This window comes from Ursus americanus, chromosome 21, assembly GCF_024610735.1.
Source record: "Ursus americanus isolate L20-20 chromosome 21, mUrsAme1.1.p, whole genome shotgun sequence".
NCBI lineage: Eukaryota > Metazoa > Chordata > Mammalia > Carnivora > Ursidae > Ursus > Ursus americanus.
In genome coordinates, this window is record NC_142147.1 from 3,123,425 (window position 1) to 3,137,747 (window position 14,323).

Consider the following 14,323-nt stretch of genomic DNA (forward strand, 5'->3'; position numbering starts at 1 on the left):
AACCCACAACTGATCCACTTTGGGACTAGCCTCTGGTGGCCCTTGGAGCCCTGCTCAGAGCCCTATCCCTGGGACCAGAGGCAGCCAGGAGACAGGTGTGGGCCAGGAGGGGTCGGGGGAGGCAGGAGGCAGAGAGCAGCTGGGCCCTTCCTTGTTACCCTCTGAGTCAGCGAGGGGAGCCATCTGGAGGGGTTCTCGTCTCATCAGCAGCTGCTCCCCTACCAGCCTTCCCCACCTGGGTGCTCTGGGGAGCAGCATTCCTGAGCGCCGCCCACGCCCCCAACCCTGTGGAGGGACCTGCTCAGTTCTCCAGGAGACTAACATGCCCAGGATGGGTCTGAACTTTCAAAACATAGACGGCCCCCAAACCTTCTCCTTTTTTCTAGAACATGCTTTGTCCACTTGCGGAATCCTGGACCTCCTGAGGTCCTCTGTCAGCAGAGCCCTCAGCCCTGGGCCCCAGGGCTGCACCGAGGAGGAGGGGGCAAGGAAGGCCTGGCTCTGTGGAGCCCGCAGGGGGGCAGAGAGGATGGGGAGCCACAGAGAAGCAGAAATGTGGAGACAGGGCAATGGGAGGGAGGAAGGAAGGGAGGTGCAGGGCAGCCTGGAGGAAGCAGAGAAGTAGCCTAGGCTCTCCTCTCACAGCAAGGGAAGACGGTGGTGAGAGAGCACCCCAAACCCCTGCTCCGCGGCCTTGCAAACACAGGGGTGCTACACACCGGACTGCAGCCCCAGGGGTACTTTCAGAACAGCTGACAGAGCTGCCTCTTCTTCACCAGGCGTGTGGGGCTCTCACGGCAGCGGGCCTGGAGACAAACGTGGCCCAGTGGAGGGTCCCCCAGCCCCAGACGGTGGAGTCCCCTGTCTTGGTTTTTGTCACCACGTCTGTCTTAGGGAAGTACGGCCTGGCGGTCACCAGCCTGGACTCCGGGTTCCCACCCCCTCTCTGCTACTCACTGGCTGTGACCTGGGCAGGTGATTCAACCTCTCTGTGCTTTTGTTTCCTTATCTAGAGAACAGGGCTGATCATCTGCATCGGGGTCCTCATGAGAAGTGTGTGAATTAGTTAACGTGGAAAGCAGCTAAGAGCTGCTTGGCGGACCGCTGGCCAGGACACGCTCGACACGTTGACCTCCCTGCGGAGACTCGTGAAGCAAGTCCAATCACCAAGAAGCATCAGACAAACCCAAGATGAGGGCCATTCTACAAGGTAACCGCCGGCGCTCTGCAGCTATGCAGGGGGTGGTAGAAAGGAGCCACCACTGGTCCTAAAAAGTGGCGGCTGGATGCGAGGAGGGGTCCCCAGCGGGAGCCTTTGTTATGCAGGAATGGCTGGGCCTGGCTGCTGGCTGGGGTCTGGGGACTGAGGGCATCCGCTTCTGGCCTTGCGGGCTCTGCAGGGAGCGTCTGTGTGCCTGTGCAGGGTGCTCGCAAGGAAATACTGGGGGACCGGGTGTCAGGGGGTCAGGGGGCGGCTGACACTCAGCTCCCATTGCTCCACGCTGGAAGCTCTTCCATATGCTTGAGATGATTTCACATTTTTTAAACATATATGACAAGTTAAAAAATAATAGATTTGTACCTGAAACCAACACCAATGGCAGTAGAGCCCCGAGAGAGATTAGCAAACATTACAGAGAGTTAATGACGTGTCAGCCGACCACAGACCCCCCCCCCAGACTTTCTTCCCCACGAGCAGCAGCTAGAAAGCAGCCTCTGTCCCCCCAGTGAGTGCGTGTTTTTAGGGCCCAGCCCCACCTGCCTCTCCATTTGGGAAACTTCCTGGTGCTAAGAAGACCTGAGCTGTAGCGTCAGGGGGACCCTGGGGGACCCGCAGCTCCGCGACAACTCTCTGTCTCTGGGCCTATTTCCTCGTCTGAAGAGTGGCCCTTCGTTACAATTACATGAGACAAGGATTCAAAAGACAACAGAAAGATAGCTCCCCACGAGGCTGTTCTTAGGAACCATGTTCCTGTCTTTTCTCCAAGGCCGGGTTTCCTGTCCCCCACCCCTTTGCTTCATTTCAAACACGGCCTACAGGCCAGCAGGCTCCTGGGCCAAATGCAGGCCACCTCCCGGCTGGACAAGGTCCTCTGGAGCCACTGAGCTCGACTCAAGGCCTGGGGAAGTGGGGCCATAACCCTCCCCCAGCCTTCTTGTCACTGGCGATCAAAGCGTTATCAGAATCAAAGGCACCCAGCTGATGGATGAGGCTCCAGGACCCAGGGGCCCAGGCGGCCAGCCCCTCGCTGTTATATGGGGCTCTGAGCACGCCAGCCACCTTGCCAGGAGGCCCGGCACGATTTGATTTGGGCCAGAAGGTGATTTGTTGCGTCCCCAGAAAAGATGCTTATCTCTCTCTGCAGGAAGGGCGGGGACAGAGATGTCAGCAGGGGGGTGGAGAGGCCATGCGGAGAGGGAAGTCCAGGCTGCTGGCCCGATGTCCCCAGCTCCTCTGCTCTAGTGCCACTGGCTGGAGCCCCAAATGGCTTTCAGACTCTTGAGGGCCCTGAGCCCACATTTCTGGCAGCATCCGACAGATCTGCCAGCCCAGAGCACTTTATTCCAGGAGGCTACAGGGGGAGAGACAAGAGGTAATGCCACCCTTACCTCATTCCCAGGGTCAGAAGATTCCAGAAGGGCCTGGCCAGTCTGGAAGCTATGTAAAGCCCCAGCCTTGGGGGGCCCCAAAGGTTCACAGAGCTGTCAGGGGTGTCATTTTGACCATGTCAGGATCATGCAAGCTCCGTCAGAACCTGACTGCTATTGTTGGAGACACCAGAACTCTTGGAGGGGTCCATGCTGTTCCGCTGCCCAGGTTCGAATCCTGAGTCTGGCAGCACGAGTGCGTCAGTAAAGTAGAATGGGTCAAAGGGCATCCCACAGAGGGTCGCTGTGCAGACCGCGCGAGCTCCTGCTGTGCCCGGCACGGGCACGGGGTTGCATTGTCATCAGGACACAGTTGTGAAAGAATGTGAAATGGAAAAGTCTGGTGACAGTGCAGGGGCCACAGTCTGGAAGGAAAGACACCTGAGTGCCGGTAGGGTAGCACTTGAGTCTGCAACCGAGACTTGACCGTTGTGTTTTCCAAAGCCTGTTCAGTGCACCTGTATTCCTTTTTTAAGTGAAGAGTCCACACCTAAGAAAGGCAGTAAGAGATGCTGCGGGCTGGTGCCCCCCCGCTCTGGTCTTGGACAAACCCCGAGTCCTGCAGGGCCCCGCGGCCCCTCGTGCAGCCTCTCCAGGTACCGACAGCCAGTATCAACTGCTGTCACCGTGCACAGTTACCCGAGATGATTGTGGCTTTGCCGCCTGACGTGTACGAGCCGCGGCCCCACGCCGTGCCTATGGCGTCTGGCCCCCAGGCCACACTGTCCCCAGCCCCAGGCCTGAACTCCCCCACTCAGTGCCGCAGCCCTGCTGCCAGCTGCCGGCTCTGCGTCCCCCTGACTCCACGAGCGACCCACACTCTGGCTGCATCTTCCACGGTGCAACAATGAATGAGCGAATGAATGAAAATGAAAACATGAAAGCTTCTGGAGAAACCTTGTTGGGGGATGGGATGAGCAAGACGAGCCCGGGCATCGCGGTGAGACCAATTTTCAGCGCTCTTAGGGTACAGAGGGAGCCTGGACACGGGGAGGCCTGGGCTCTAACCCTGCCTCTGACCCGCACTCGTCGTGCGGCCCCCACAGCAGATGCCCCGTTCTGGGAGCCCCTGGTTTCCATGTGCAAGAGTCGTTCACGGTTTACCCCTCGTGCGCTGCTTGTGAGGGTGGAACGAGATGGTGTGTGAACACCACTAGCACAAGAATAAATGTTCACCCCGCGAGGTTGCACAGAGACCGGGAGGAAGGCAGAGCCCATCCGGCCCGCGGAGTGCATGTTAAAGTTCCCTGCGGAAATCCACAGCGCTATGAATTCCTGAGACCCAGCACCTTGCGGAAACGGCCAGGTGCCGGCTGGGCAGGGAAGGTCGAGGTGCACCCAGAACGAGTCCTTAGCGGGAGGCCAGCCGGAGGGCGTCAGGTGCAGGACGAACTCACCGAGGGCATTCTGGCCGCTCCGTGCTCATTGCCTCCTTGCTCCTCGTGACGGCCCATGGGGTGTAAGCTCTTCCCCCTGTCCCCTTTGTGAGGCCTGAGGGGGAACCACTTGCCCAGAGTCCCTGTGGACTATTTGGCAGAAAACGACCTAACTTGGAAGCCTAGTTTTTCTGCTACCTGGTGTAGACCCCATCCATACCTGTTCTCAAGGGGCCCTTTGTGGGAACCCTTAGCTGGAGCAATGGCATCCCTGAAATACCTTAGAATAGATGTCCGCTTCACAGTTCCCAGTTACCCCTGATGTGCAGAGTGTGTGTGTGTGTGTGTGTGTGTGTGTGTGTGTGCGCGCGCGTGTTTCCCGGGGGCCTGGTCCTCTCAGCGGCTGTCCTTGGGGAGGTTGTGTCCACTATCTGGGGAGACCAGACACACCTCGGGACTCCGTCACCCCACTGCACTTGGGATGCACTTGGGAGAACAAGGTGGAGACTATGCATGTGACCGCACGAGCTCCAGCCTGGGGACATCCCAGGGTCCCGCCTCCAGCGAAGGGTCTCTGGGGCTGTGACGCCATCTGGCCACCACCGGAGAGCGGCTCCAGCGAGGTGGGGGTCAGACTTGTCCGGGCCCCCCTCCACCGGCAGCGTGCCACCTTGCACTAGAACGTTCCCAGAGCTCTTGGACAACAAAGAGGCTGGGGTCTCCAAGACTCCAAGGTCTACTAGACCCCGAGCTGAGAAGGGCCAGTGAACAGAAGTGATTAAAAGATACATACTGACCATATTCGACCTCCGAACTGGGGAAAGCTAGACAGACCGGTTCTGTTTCATAGCCCCCACGGTTCTCGTTCGGAACACAGCCCTGGGATCAGAGTATCTGTCAATGAGAAAGGATATTCGATTGGCAAACATTTGACGAACGCAAGACTTCCAGGGGTAGCCAGGGAGGCCCCTGGCACTTTGGGGAAGCTTGCCCAGCACCAGCTCTGACCGCTTCCTCTTATTCTTCTGTGTGCGTGAGTTCCCCCGAGGGTCTTTCCTTGCCTGACCCCATGTTCTCACATTGTTCTGTTTTTCGGACAACAGCCGGTTGCCAAGGCAACCAGTATGGAGCCCGAGTCAGACCAGTGTCTTCCCTGCAGGGAAATTTGGCCCTTAACTCCTCTCTTCATCCTCCATCAACTCTTGGCATGACCTCAGAAAACTCTGCCAAACCCCCAAGAGAGGAGCTCCCCTCCCCTGCTGGGACCTCGCCCCAGGGGCCGAGCACAGCGGAAGGAGGGAGCCAGGCTGGGACCCAGAGACAGCGTGGCCCAGAGACCCCGCACCATCCCAGGCCTTCCCTGTGTTTTCAGTGTAAACCTTTTCTGCGAGCTTACCAGGTGCAAAGTGCACCCATCCTCCGTGCAGTGCTCCGCGGGTTCCACACGCACGACACCCGTGGACCCAGCGCCCAGAGAACAGCGGGGGAGTATCCTCAGCCCAGCAGAACACCCTGCGCATCCCTTCGTGGGTACCCCGTCCCCCCCATCCCCAGAAAGGCAACCACTCTCCTGACTGCCCACAGCGGAACTTTTTTCTGCCCGTTACTGACCTTGACATAAACCTCGTCACACGGCGTGCGCTCTTTGAGTCTGGACTGCGTTCTCAGCATTGTGCTGGGGAAGCCACACATGCTCGTGCTCCAAATCTTGCTGCCCCCTTCCTAGTCCACTGGCCGTATGGATGAGCGCGCAGAGGCCCAGAGAGGGAATGTGCCTTGCCCGAGGCCACACAGCAAGACTCGCAACCGGTCTTCAGACTTCATATGCGTTCAGCGGGCTTTCCCTGGCCCCAGGCTGCTGGAGAGCCGCAGACCTCAGTGTGTTCAGCGGACCAGCAGCATCAGCGTGTCACGCTGCACACATGTTAAAATGCATATCTCCAGGTGCCTCCTCAGACCCGCTGAATCCCAACCCCTGAGGACGAGGCCCTGGGATCTGCATTTTAGCCAAGTGTTTCGATGTTTCTTGGTCTCAGGGATCCCTGTAGACCCTGAAGGAGCACCATGCAATTCTTCGTTTTATTCACAAGAGGGAGCCAGCGCCCCAGAGACGCAGCCTCGCGCTCTCCCGAGAGCCCATACGGCGGGCGGCCGGTCTGCCAGTGATTTTCAGCCGGTGGCTCACAGCACAGCCGGCCCTGCTGTTCCGGGGAGACCCTCAGGCAACACCCGTCAGTGGTGTCCATGGGAGACAGTACTTTTGTGAACATGGGAGGCAGGAAACCTGAGTCCTAATACCACGGCCCCTCCTCAGCCCTAAGCATCGCACCTGCTACAGAGGTCCTGCAGCCTCACTCCTTGGAGCTCCAGATCCTTCATCTCCAAAGCGGGGCTGCCACACCCTAATAGCCCCTGAGTCCCCAGCCCCAGCCTTGGTTTTTTACAAGACAGCCATTAATGTCTGTAAACGTTAGGGAACAGAAGGCAGTGTTGTCACACAGATATCGGTAGGTTGTTTGGGGACGGTTCTGCTGTGCATCTGTGTGTGTTATGGCAAAGCTTCAGGAATCACATGCTCTCTTGCCAGGAAATGTGACTGGAGGCTTTCGTGCCTACATGTGAGGTCCAGAACCATGGCAGCCATCTTGGGCCCAAGAGGGGAGATACTGGAGGAGAACATGGTGAGGATGGCAATGCTGACAGCGGTCCAAACCTCAGTCCTTCACAAAGTCAATGACCTCATGAATTAGCCTGGAGCTTCCCTGCCTCGGAACTTCTAGTGAGGTACGTTAATAAATCCCCTGGTAGCTTACTCCAGCTGGGGCTGGTCTTCTGTTGCTTGCAGCTGAAGGCATTCTCTCTGGCTTGCTTGTCTTGCCATGTTAGTAATCGTTCACTGGTGGCTAAGACAAGTGACTTTCTCCTGCCAACAGCTGCTACGAGCGTAGCAAGAGACTCGGCACAGTGGTTGGTATCAGGAGTCCTTGAAAGACAAGGTTGGAGAGCGGCCACAAGAAGGGAGTCGGTGGTGGGGCTCTGAGTCCTCCGGGGTCCTAGAGTTCACAGCAGGTCCAAGTGTGGGGCACAAGGAGGTGGGTCTCCATGTAGTCACGTGGGGACCCTTCTGTATCGCATTAGCATACTACCACTTCGTCAGTAAATCAAAGAAGATTCCTCAAACCACACAGCCGTCTGTAACAGACACCCTCTCCTTCTGGGAATGATGCCACCCCTCCCCCAGCTGTGGAGCTCCCACATGGAGCCACCAGAGTTCCGTACACGGGTGGCTGTCCACCAGAGCCCACGGTGGCCACGAGCTGCAGCACAGCCACTGAACACCTCATCGCTGCCGGGTCCCTAAAGCTCTTCCGATTGTGTATTTTTTTATGCTTTCACTTCTCATATTTATTTATATAGATAATATCTTTCAGGGGGATAACTGACACACGTGCTTTAAGTTCAGAAGGTTTTCTCCATCCCCGTGAGCCCTCACAAGAGCCCCTGTCAAATTGGGACCTGTATATTCTAAGTCTCATTTTTAACGAGGAGACTGAGGGTTACAGGGCTCCCTCACCCGAGGACGTGCTGTCAGAGCAGCAAGGCAGAGGCCGCCTCTCCTCCAAGTGAAGCCGGTCACAGTGAGAGTTTCCCCGTCAGGTTGACGAGCCTGCGCTCCTTAGAAGGAAAGCTCAGGATCCTGCATTCTCTGTGCTTCCCGAGGATGGGTAGAGAGCGTGAGAGTCCCGGGGATCTCTATGCTGATTTCTGAAGACAGTGCCCGGTTATTCCATGGCTCTGGAGCTATTTCTGAAGACACCAGACCAACGCTTTCTCAGAAGTGCACTTATCTTGTTGCAAAACTGTAATCAGATCTCCCCTGAAATAACAGCCTTATTCTCCCTGAGCGGAATTGAAGGGCAATCATGAATATGGTCAGAGGCCCTGTATTGCTACCTACCGATCCAGTTATAATCGGGGTAGGCATCAGAATCCAAAAGATTCCCTCAATCCACCGTCCAAATATCATAGCTCCTAAGAACTTGATTACTTCTCCTGCCATATCAACCCCACCCCACTGGGCCCAGTAAACTCTAAGACTGTTCACAGCCGATTTAGAAAGGCAGAGGGCAAGAGACACTGACCAAGGGTCTGTCTATACAGTGGTGATGGTGGTGGTGATGGTGGTGATGATGGTGGTGATTGTGGTGGTGGTGATGGTGATGGTGGTGATGGTGGTGGTGATGATGGTGATGGTGGTGATGGTGGTGGTGATGATGGTGATGGTGATGATGGTGGTGGTGGTGATGGTGATGATGATGGTGGTGATGGTGGTGATGATGGTGGTGATGGTGGTGATGGTGATGGTGTTGATGGTGGTGATGGTGATGACGATGGTGGTGGTGGTGGTGATGATGGTGATGGTGGTGGTGGTGGTGGTGATGATGGTGGTGATGGTGGTGATGGTGGTGATGATGGTGATGATGATGGTGATGGTGATGATGGTGGTGGTGGTGATGGTGATGGTGATGGTGATGATGATGGTGATGATGGTGATGATGGTGGTGATGATGCTGGTGGTGGTGATGGTGATGACGATGGTGGTGATGGTGATGACGATGATGGTGGTGGTGGTGATGATGGTGATGGTGGTGATGATGGTGGTGGTGATGATGGTGGTGGTGATGATGATGGTGGTCATGGTGATGATGATAGTGGTGATGATGGTGGTGATGGTGGTGATGATGGTGGTGATGGTGATGGTGGTGATGATAGTGGTGATGATGGTGGCGATGGTGGTGATGATGGTGGTGATGGTGATGGTGGTGATGATAGTGGTGATGATGGTGGTGATGGTGATGACGATGGTGGTGGTGGTGATGATGGTGATGGTGGTGGTGATGATGATGGTGGTGATGACGATGATGGTGGTGATGGTGATGATGATGGTGGTGATGGTGATGGTAGTGATGGTGGTGATGGTGATGATGGTGGTGATGGTGACAGACTGACATAAGTCATGATCATTGCCCTTACTATTGCTAATACCAGCCTTGAACCATGTGCTACCCCCATCTCATTACTTTTCTCACCCTCCCCGAGGCCTCCATCCCCAGGCTCTGAGGAGCATATATTCCTAAGCCATGGTTGCCTCCATGAGCTGGTCTCACAGTGTCCCCGGCAGAGGTGTGCAGTGGGGAAAGCATGGGTTCAAATCTTAGTCTTGCTGCTTCCTAGGCATGTGACTCCAGGAAGTGACTTCCTGTCTGTTTCCCCATCGGTGAAGCGGGGTTACACGGGCCCTGTCTCATGGGGTCAGTGGAACACTTACATGGGTGATGGACACATGTGTTGAGGCAGGTTCACCTGACAGGTGCCCTGGAGTTTCTCTTGCCCTGGTCCTGCTGCCCCCAGAACCATGGGCAATCGTCCTGTTGTCACTGGGATCATAAGGACACCTGCTATAGAAACTTGCCAATCACTCTACAGCAGTGCTCTGCAAACTTTGCCAATGTAACAGTCACCTGTGGAGCTCTGAAAACTCCACACACCTGGGCCATGTCCCAGGAAAGCTGAAGCAGAACCTCCAGGGAAGGGTCAGTGTTTTATGAATGTCCCAGGTGGTTCCAATATGCAGCCTGTGTTCTAGGCCAGGTCTGCCCAGCAGGAATGTGAGGTGAGCACAATGACAGGAGTAAAAAGAGCCAAAACATATAATAATATATTTTATTTCACCCAATATATCCAAAATGTTATCCTTTTAACAAGTAATCCAATATTGAAACAGTATTAGCAAGGTATTTTACATTAGTTTTCTCATGAAGTATTTGAAATCAGCTGCGTAGTTTCAGGCACATCTAAATTTGGACTCACACATTTCGTGTGACTAGTGGGTACCATCACACCCACTCACCTGGCGGGACGGGCAGTCCCCACTCTACAGATGAGGGACTAGCCCAGGCCCCAGCGCGGGTAAGCAGCAAAAGAGATTCAAACCCAGGTGTCCTGGCGCGGCCTGGCGCCCCCTCTCCTCCCACACCCAGTTCCAGGTGGTTCCTGGCAATGACAAATTCTGAGCAGTAATCAAGCATCAGGAAAAGGGACCTTGCTTCCCACCGGAGGCGGCTGCCACGAAGGAAAATGAGGATCCTTCTCCATGTAGCCCTCGCACTTGGGCATATCACAGGCATGTGCCCCCATCAGTCTCGTGCTCGGCTCGCCCTGCCTGGGGTCTGCCTCTGGGGGGCCTGACGCGCCCCACACGGTCGGGACAAGCCGGGTGGCTCCTGTGGTGCATCGGTTCCTCTTTCCAGCACCTCTGTGGCCCGTCCCCGTGTGGGCAGCAGCCAAGGCTCCAGCACTTTCTCAAGGAAGCTCGTGGAAGTTTGTCATCCATCTGAAACTTCAGAAGCCTGTTCAGAGAGCACATGCTCGGCGGTGGCGGTGTTGGGAGAGCCCTGGGCTAACCCGGGGCCCCAGAGCATGACGGGAGCAGACCCAGGTGCTCCAGGGAGAAGGACGTTTGGCAGTGACTCACCTCAGAGAGCACGCACCCCACACCAGAAGCACGTTCAAACCAACTTCTTATATAACTCAGCACTTCTTCCTCATCCTTGTGGTCGGAATTTCTAGAACCCACCGGGAACCTTTTGGTTCACCTTCTGGTTTTGATGTGCTGTTCTCCACCTTTGAAAGGGGAAATGGTCAGGAGACCTCAGGGTCTGTTTTGTTTTATCTTCAGTAATAAAATGGAGGCAGCTCTCTGTCACAGTGCTCACTGCCGGGGCAAGCCGAGCCTGTCTGCCCCGTGAGGGGAGCACTGACATGAGGAAAAGGGAGTAATAGCCGAAACTCAGGGGCACGAATGCAGACTCTCATGGAGTTCAGAGAAGCTGGAAGTTTCACTGCATTGTTGTGATCATTTCTGTTGACTCTCTTCCTTGCGGCCCTTAACTCTGAGCCACGTGCTTCACCTGCGTGAGACCACGTTCCGTCCTAAAGGACATGGCATGATGTGCCCACTTTACAGATGGGCCTACTGACGCTTAAGGAGCTGACATTGCCCCAGGAAAAGGGGAGGTCAGGATCCCAGCCCCAGGCCCTAAGAACCTCCCTCGGGGAGCTCCGCGTGTGCTGGACACCATGCCAGACACTCAGCTTCCAAGGTGAGAACGCCTGACCTCTGTCTTCCAAGAGTCACTGACTGGTGAGAAGATGGCCCCCAAACCCAGGTCGGTTCCCACGGATCGCCCCCAGGCAGGGCCAGATGCTTCCCCGGCCACAGCATTGGCTCCAACGTGAGCCCACTCCGTGGCCTCAGAAGGAGCCTTCCCTGTCTGGGGCTCAGTGTCCCCATACGTGAAGTGGGGCTCTAAGTGCCAGAGAGTGGGCCAGTTCAGAGCAGAGGTTCCACAACCAGACCACCAGGTTCAGATCTGGGCTCTGATGCCCCTCATGAACTGACCTTGACGGGGTTACCAAACCCCTCTGTGCCTCAGTTTCCCCATCTGCAATCAGCATCATCAGGAGCACCATCTGCCTCAGTACTTAATAATCACCAGCCGTGGTTAATTGTATGTGAAATGAAGGGATGGAGCTAGAAGGCTCTGAAACCACTCCTCGGGGGTGTGAGGTCGTGACCCTCCCATCCCGTTGCACCTGCTGTTGGAGACGCAGAGCCTGGCCCCCTGGAAGATCGCACTGCAGTCAGGTCTGGCCGGCTGGGCTGCCGCTGGCCTCCAGGCCCAGCTCACATGGAGCACCCCATGGCGTGACCATGAACGAGGTCTGCAGGGGAGAGGCGAGTCCTTCGCCAAATCCCCTCTCCCTGACCGCCACCGAGGAATACAGCGTCCTCCCCGCCTGGTTTCGTAAAATGGGAATGAGAATTCCTGCCTCCTCGGGCTGCTGGAGGTGAGAAAATACTAATTATTACAATTAACAAGGACCGCTTTATTGAGCCCTCACGATGTGCCGGGTGTTGAGGGAAGGGTCTTACCCACGAGAGCGCATGCCGTCCCCACAGCAACTCTGTAAGGCAGGCACCGTTGCTTTGCCCGTTTTGCAGATGAAGAAGCTGAGCCACGCGGATAACGTATTAAATACACAGAAACCGGAGTGGCGGGGGCGTGGGAAGCTTACTTGTGAGCAAGCGGTGTCTTCTGCACACCAGCTGCGGAGCAGAGAGCTTCCCACTCCCTCGCTGGCACACACGACGGGGACCTGCCAAGCAGCCAGTCACGCCCGATGCCCAGTGTAAGGCTCTCCCTTTGCTGGGTTTTCACTCTGGCAGTCGGTCTCAAACTTTTCAGGAGCGTCTGGTGGACGTGAGGGCCCCCCACCCCCTGCAGAACAACGTGAGGATTCGGTATCTGTGCTTTGGGACAGTAACAACTGTCTGGTTCCCGGGAAACTTCCCTGATCCTCAGAACAAAGCTCAAAAGTGTCCACAAGCGGCCACGTCCACCTGATGCCTGCAGGAGCCCCGCTGTCAATGCACGCAACGTAAAGGCAGGGGTGCGGCGGAACGAGGGAAGTAGGGGCGACCACATAAATATCAGACAAAGGAGACTCCAGGGCAAAACACCACCAGGGCAAGATGGCCATTTCCTAGTGACAACGGGGTCGCTTCATTAGGAACATGGAACAAGCTATATTAACACCTACTAACAGCCTCAAAATACGTGCAGAAACCCAGTGGCCTCACGGGGGAAACCAACACATCATCTCACGTGCCCAGAGCTGCACCTCAGAGACCACAGGCAGCAGATGTCAGAGCCAGGAAAGTGGCAGGTCTGAACGGAGACCCTGGCCGGGAGAGGAAGGGTCGGAGGCCAGAGCTGGCATGGATGTGGGAGGCGGGAATTTCTGATGTTGCAGCAGTTGGGGAGGGAGGCAGAGCCAGGAGCTGGCCACACTGCTGAGGCGTGGAGTGGGTAACAAGGATGAGCTGGAACCACGAATAAAAAGACCAGAGGAGCCACGGGGTGTGTGTGGGGGGGATGCTGACTTTAGTCAGGGGACGTGCACGGTCATGCAGCCAGAAGATCACGCAGGTAGACCTCTCTGGGCAGCGGAAGCAGTAAGGCAGCCAAACGAGAGGTGGGCCTAGAAGGAGCCAGAGGTTCTAACCCCAACACTGTTGATACCACTGTCCCACAGGCAGCCCCCCGAAAAAGCGTGCTGGCTTCCGTGTTGGCCCCACCCCTTGGTGGAAACATGCCCACTCGCCCAGATATTTATCCAGCACAGTTGGTCTCCTTTGATGTTTGTTGAGTGAATAAACAGACCAGAGGTCCACGGCTTCCACTTAGGAAATCCCAGAAGGAATAAAACCCAAATCTGAGTGAGTGTGTGTGTGTGTGTGTGTGTGTGTGTGTGTGTGTGTCTCAGTAAGCCACAAGTAGAAAAATGTGGTAAACATTAAGTCTGGAACTCACCCTCCAGGCTTCTCGAACGAATGACCCAGAACAAAACTGGAACATGAGGGTATCTTCCAGCCAGAGTCGATATTTCAGATCACACTGCTGATGAGAGTGGTTACTGTGTGTCCAGCAAAGACCAAATGTACTTTCTGCTTTATCTAGAACAACCGTCAGACTCCGTCCAGGGGAGGCCCCATGGAGAGAGGATCGCCGGGTGCCGGGACCCCAGGTAAGTCTGGCGTCAGACCCGGGAAGATGCGTGAGGACAGAGGTGGGAGAGGCCAGGGGGCAGGTCTTCACACATGCGCAGCAGGACCCCTCCTCGTGGCTGGCACGCGGCACGTGTGATCGCATGTGGTCCTGCTGTCCACATGCACAGCTGGCCATGTCTGTTTCCTCGCCTGTCAGGGTCAGCAGAGCATGGCAGCTCCCCCCTGGGAGGAACGTCCAGAATGCTCCACCAACGCGCACGCGCTACAGAGCGCAGGAAAGCACCTGCCCACCTCCACCTTTGATGCCAGAGGCGTTTCGGCCTCTGACAGCAACAACCGAGGTGTCTTCATTCCATGAGAGCCATTTCGAAAGGTTGGGACTGTGCCTGGAACGTCCCCCAGAGAGCTCACGGTGGGTCAGTCATCCGTGAACTCACGTTGCTAGACCCACAGAGATCTGGCGCGAGCCCCAGCCCCGCCACCTGCCTTCCGAGTGTTTGTGAGCACGCGACGTGACCTCCCCAAGTCCGGTCCCGGGCCTGGCTTTGCCACTTCTCACCCACAGGACCTCAGACAGGTGTGTCTCTCCAAGCTCATAGTGTCCACGTGCAGGGTGCCACACCAGGTGCCGCACCAGGAACGTGACCTCTGACACCAGCAGTCT

The 14,323-nt window shown here is 56.3% G+C and overlaps 1 long non-coding RNA gene across 1 annotated transcript; it reads left to right on the top strand.

Moving 5' to 3' along the window:
* The first annotated feature begins 1,022 nt into the window (after window positions 1-1,022).
* LOC148108203 (uncharacterized) lies at window positions 1,023-13,769 on the top strand. The gene is made up of 3 exons (XR_015727994.1): window positions 1,023-1,210; window positions 6,613-6,809; window positions 13,610-13,769. It is a non-coding gene; the product is annotated as an uncharacterized LOC148108203 (long non-coding RNA).
* Window positions 13,770-14,323: the final 554 nt, after the last annotated feature.